The following is a 6,000-nucleotide window of genomic DNA, read 5'->3' as shown; positions in this document are numbered from 1 at the left end:
GAGCATGGTTAGGTTGGCACTTCGGTCTCTTTGCCCTTCATAGTCCAGAAAGACTCGAGTTAAATATTTTTTAACCTTAGATCATCAAAGAGAAATGTAATTAGGGGAAGATGGGAGCAAAGTATTACTCACTGTGACATTTAAACAGATTTAAAACTTTTTCCTAAAGTGCCACTTCATGGCCACAATGGTTCCATCCACCGAGAGGGAGAAGGCTGGCCAGTGGCCTTCGGGGCTGGGAACAATGGCTTCTCATTTGCTCTCTGCATCTGGGGTTTGCAATTTGTTGCTGATTCACCTTTAAGGGTGTAAGGAGCCCCATGCGGTGGGATCTCGGCTCAGGTGGTGTAGTTGTGCGAGCCTCTCCGTTGCTACCTGCCCTTCCCTTCCCTTTTCCTCTCTTCTTCAAGGAGGGAGGAGGCCCTCTTTGTGCTCCATTTCCCTCCGGCTGAGCCACCATCACTCCCTTCCCTCTGGTACCCAGTGAACCACATCCCGCAGCCCTGGCCATGGCCCCATCCTCTCAGACCTCTCCTGCCTGTGAATCTCTCTGTCTAGACTGTGAACTGGTGGAGGGCAGGGGCTAAGTAACCTGGCCCCTCTTCTCTGCAGCCACCCTTGACAGGTGTGGGCATACAATAGATGCTCAGGATGGAGTTTCTAGACACCAATTTCTAATCTGACTTTGAGGGTCCATGCTGTATTCATTCAAATGGACTCTAAGGATGGAGAGTTGCAGGGTCCCAGGCAGACTCTCCAGAAGGAGTTCAGAGTCCAGGATGAGAACAAGCAGTTTAGAACCCACACAGCAGCTTGGCTTAGAGGTACCGCCACTCACTCATTCTTGCATTGATCCAGCCCTTCCAGTCTCCCACTGGAAGCAGCAGAGAAAGGACAGGCCTGGGAACAACCCGGCTGTCTCATTGGAGAGACCAAGGTCACACAAGTGAAAAGGGAGCAGCAAACAGCAGCAGACGGTTAAATGTCCTCCAGGGCTGAGGAGTTCCACATCCGCCTGCGAGAAAGCAGACAACGTGTGATGATCTGTGATGGGGGTAGCAGCTCTGAGGAGACAGGAGCCCTGCTGAAGGCAGGATGCAGAAGTGGGTAGGTGGCCAGAGACCTGGGTGATGGCTGGGCCTCAGGGCCAGGAAGGCAAGAAGCATCTGGTTCTCTAAGGTTTTGTTGAGAACAAGCTGGAAAACATAGCTGTGATCTGCGCGGGGCTCCCCTAAAAGAGACCAGACTTCCAATTAAAGTCTTTCTGGAGTGACTGCTCTGCCCAGCCCTGCAGAGGGCAGTGAGGGGAGGCTGGAGGAGGGGAGGGGGAGAGAGAGAGGGAGAGAGACTCGCTTGCTGTAGAGAGCTCATGTGTTGTTTGGGCAGAGAGCGACTCAGAGATCTGAGTGACCACACAAGGGCACGGACCAACCAAGGGGCAGAGTGAAAGCTGCTGGAGATTTGTGCCATGGGACCCCAGAGAAGTGGCTCGTGTGGGCAGCGGCACCCAGGGGAGGCTATCTGGTGGAGAGAGCTCTGCTCTGACCCTGCAGGAAGGGGTGGGGCAGCGTGGGAAGAGAGGAGAGAGGTGGAGGCAGTGGGCTCTCCAGTGATGGTGAAGAGGAGGAGGCTCCTGGGTGGAGGTGGGTAGGGTGGGCAAGAGGAGGCTTTGAAGGCAGCCTTGGAAGTCTTTTCTCCTCTTCTCCACAATCCCAGGGCTTCTCTGTCCTTGAATAATTTGGAAAGGTTTAGTGATATAAGGAAAAATAATTGAGGTGGGAAAGAAAAGAAAAACAGTGCTTGCCTTCTTTCAGTTAATTAGCAGCCTCCTGCCACCCAGAGCACACGGTGCAAGGGCTCCCCTGTGCTGTCCAGAGCCCACAGGAGGCCTGGCTGGGGGAGCAGGCCCTTAGGGGCAGGATGCTGTGTGTTTTGAGAAACCCAGGGGCCCTCAGAAGGGACTGGGCTGCCTCCTGGGGCTCAGACAAATGCTAGGGCTGGTGAGGGAGGGGCCCCCGGGCCTGTTTCTTGGCTGGCTGGGCCTGAGAGACACATGGCCTTGGTCTTGTGGAGGGAGCTCCTGGGCCCTGGGCAGCAGTGGGAACCGCTCTGGGGAGCATCTGGGCCTTTGGGTCAGCATGGGTGTGCCCTCTAGACTCCTGTTCCAGGCTGTCATGCCACCCTGGGCTTTGCCTCACTTTTGCTGAAGGTGGGCAGGAAATGGAAAGGCAGGATAAAGGGATCTGGAGTGGCAGCCCAAGCATCCTGCGTCCTGCATCCTGCATCCTGCATCCTGCGTGTGGGGCTCGGTGAGTTTGAACTCATGGGGAGGCACCTGAGTCATGGCTTTCCTGGGTCTCAGCTTTCTCCTCTGTAAAATGGAGACTGGTCCTTTTTTGCCCCTCCTTTCCTTCCTCACATCACATCCAAGAAGGTGAGACAGTGCTGTAGCTGAGAAGCTGACTCACGGTTCTCATGTAAAAATTACTAAGGTGAGAGTAGGGACTGAGGGTCAAAATGGGCTACAAAAGGGTGTAAATAAAGTTAACTTATTTGAACTGAAAGGTTAGGAATTTACTGCTTATTTTTCACAGAGAATTTACATTTTTTAAAAAGGAGCCAGCCCGGGCCAGACAGCGCTCAGTCCAACAGAAGCAGGTGCCTGCCGCTGCATTTAGGCAAAGCTGGCTTCACGGCTGGCCTCTCCCACTTACTAACTCTGTGACCTTGGACAGGTTCTTTAATCTCTCTGTGGCTCAGGTCCTCGTTTGTAGACTAGGAAGAGGAAGGGCTACCTTGCAGAGTCGTTGTGAGGATTAAATGGGTAGACGCGGGCGAAGTGTGTAGACCAGTGTCTGGCCAGCCAGCGTTGTCAGAGCTCCACTGATGGGCCCTGGGGGGCTGAGGGGCTGGCCCAGGCCCCTCCCACTTCCTACACAGGAGGACGGTGAGGCCCCCTCCAGCTGGGGTCTGAGTTGGACCCGCAGTGGGCGCCCTCACCTGCTGCACGAGTGCTTCTCAAGGTGCTTCTGGGAGCGGGCAGCCTTCCGGGAGAGCAAGGCCTCGTCGCCGCCTCTTCCCGGGGCCCGGCCTGGGTGCCAACCGCCGGCGCGCCGCGGCCCCTTCTTACCTGAGAGGTGTTGCTGCATCAAGTCCTTTTAATTGTGATGTTTTACTAATTAGGTTTTAATTATGTTAATTTATTGTACTTGAGCCCTGAGGTTTTCAGACACTGGGCTCCCTTTCGAAACTGGAACAGTAAGTTGTATTTATTACACCCGCAACGCTGTGGGTAAATGGCACTTTCTTGTGGCCACACGATTCCTCTGATAATGTTGCTGGATGGACAGCTTCTATCCGGGCTCTCTAATCTCCGTTCTCCACACACTGCCATCAGGCTCCCAGTCTGGTAGATCATCCTTCAAATAGTGCTGGGGTTAAGAGACTCAATGTCCAGTGGCTGTGTTGGTGACATGGAGTGAGGTGGCTGGGAGGGGACAGAGAGACCCCAACTGGACAGGGGCTCAGGAAAGTGAGACGGCAGGACATTTACACCAGGCTGGATCTTCAAAGGGTTGTTATCTGCGGGCCTCAGACTCACCCTCCGGGGTGGACCCCTCCTGCCCCCTCACCCAGCAGCTGGGTGCTGACAGGCGCTCCGCAAGTAGGCTGAGGCAGCACAGCCTGGGGAGGGAGAAGGAGGGGTGGGTGATGAGGATGGAGAGGTCACGTGGGCAGTCACGTCGGACTGGTGAAGACCGTGGCAGGATGTAGGCTTGTGTTCCGGGATGGCAGGTGGCCACAGGATGGGGATTTGCAGCAGGGTGGGCCCATAGGAAAGACTCAGGGTAGGAACTCACTGACCATCTGCTAACCCGCTGCTCCTGTTAACACGGAGGAAAAAGTTGATCCCTGGCACAAGACTGGGACAAAGAAGGCTCCTTGGTATTTATGAGGGGTGGGTGAGACGGAAGGGACCACCCCTCCCCAGCCCCGCACACATGCTGAGGGGAAGGGGCACTTTGAGGGCCCAATTTCCACAGGTCATTTCTACATTGAAAGGGTGAAGTTTTGCTGCCACTAGAACTATTTAAAGATGCCATCGGTTTTCAAGAACCATTCTCCTCCCACCAAATAATTTCCAGATGGCAACCTTGTTTGAACAAGTTTAAAGTCTTCCAAAGTGTATAAGCAAAGTTGTATATATACATTCTGGTCCCTTACTAAACAGACCCATTAAATAAATTTTGCACAGAGTGAAACTTAAAGAAATTCAGTCTGCACATACAACTGGGTATTTATTGCTGTAAGATATGTATTTTAGTTTAGATTTCAGTTACTATAGATACATCCATGCACAGGTACATGCACTGAGTATAGAAAGAGTCTGAACTTTGGAAACAAACAGATCTTTAGCTTATCAGCCATATAAGTCACATTCTCAGCCTCAGTTTTCTCACCTGAAACATGGGCATAAGAACACTGCATATGATTGTCATAAAGAGGTAATAAATCACTAAAAGAAGTAATAAATATTTAGTGTCTGCCACCTAGGAGGTGCCCAGGGCATGCCAGCTGTGATTATTATGAGTGTATTCATTAAAAAGGAAACTAAATCTCTCCTTTCCAGGGATCAGCATAAGCTGTAGCAGAAAATAGCATTTAGACTTTGTGTAACAGGACATGGAGAGTTTCTAAGGAAGAGGACAGTTGGGGTTTCTCCTCAGTGGTCCTCCCAGCGTGCTGGGGAGATGAGAGTGGTCTGAGTCTCTGGTGGTGGGAGCAGGGTTGTTGTGACAGGTTGTCGGGAGCAGAGCCCACATCAGGGAGGGGCCCCGTGAGTTTCCCCTGACACAGAGGCTCAGGGATGCCCATCTCATTCAGTCTTCGGAAGGGCCCACACTCTAGCACACGCCTAGCACCCCCCACTGCCTGGGAGCCTGCATCCGCACACCTGCATGTCCAGACCCACGGGAGGCTCCCACCCAGGCCTGCGTGACCAACTCCCCTCCCGGCATGGAGAGGGTGGGCAAGCTCTGTGACTCACTCCCTGGCTCTGTGTCCTCTCGCTGAGTCACAATGTAATTGATTCCTCCCTGCGCCAGGTTCCTGCTCTCATGTGACCCAAAGGAGGGTCAGTTCCAGACCTGGGCAGGGAAGGCCTGGCAGGGGAGAGGCGATCCCCGGAGAGAGGGGGTGGGTTGTCAGAACCTGAGGATGGTCCTGAGCCTTGTGCAGGCTTTCCTGGATGTCTGCTGAGATGCTGTGTTTGGAGGACTCAGGGGGTTGGTCCCCACCCACCACCGCACTTCAGTGTTTCCATCAGGATAGGGCTGTCTCTGTCAAAGTTGCCCCAGGAAATAATAAAGGCAGTGTTTGGTCTGTGGAATCTCCTTGCAGATGCTCACAGTGTTTGTGCTTCAGGGATGAGGGTGTCTCATTCTTGTATCCAAAAGTATGGACTTCGAGGAGCTGAGACGTGGGAGGTGAGATGTTGGGACTGTGTGATTCACACCTCATACAAGAGCGACCTCATGTCATCCTTGGCCCAGAAAGAAAGAACCACCTCTCGGACTGATGAAATGGGAAACCCTGGCTAGCAGGGCTAAAATCCCAAGTCCTCCTGGTCTGGTGGCAGAGGGCAGAGAAAGGTCACCTCTGCCAACGTCTTCCCCAGTAGACAGCTCTGGAGTGTGGTGTACAAGCCCCCAGACCAGCACTCGTCACACTGGCCCTGCTATTGACAGCATCACTTCCCCACCTGGGACAAGTTACGTAAATGCTTTCGGTTTCTACATGTTCATCTATAAAATGGGCGTAAGTTCTCCTTCAATCCCAGAGAAGTAACTAATGAATTAATAAAGCTCTATATTGAAATAACCAATTGTACTGTTACAAACCTGCCCCCTCCTGCTCTTCCCAGCTCCGTGCTCTTGCCCTGACTGAGATCCACACTGGGTGCAGTGTGCCCCACTGGGTCCTAACAACTGTGCCCAGTCC

At 53.1% G+C, this 6,000-nt stretch overlaps 1 pseudogene; it reads left to right on the top strand.

The window, feature by feature from the left end:
- The first annotated feature begins 982 nt into the window (after positions 1-982).
- The window catches only part of LOC116661444, a 109,284-nt pseudogene continuing 104,266 nt past the window's right edge, over positions 983-6,000 (top strand).

Source organism: Camelus ferus, chromosome 35 (genome assembly GCF_009834535.1).
Source record: "Camelus ferus isolate YT-003-E chromosome 35, BCGSAC_Cfer_1.0, whole genome shotgun sequence".
NCBI lineage: Eukaryota > Metazoa > Chordata > Mammalia > Artiodactyla > Camelidae > Camelus > Camelus ferus.
The sequence above is the reverse complement of the archived record's forward strand: the minus strand, read 5'-3'. Positions and strand labels throughout refer to the sequence as shown.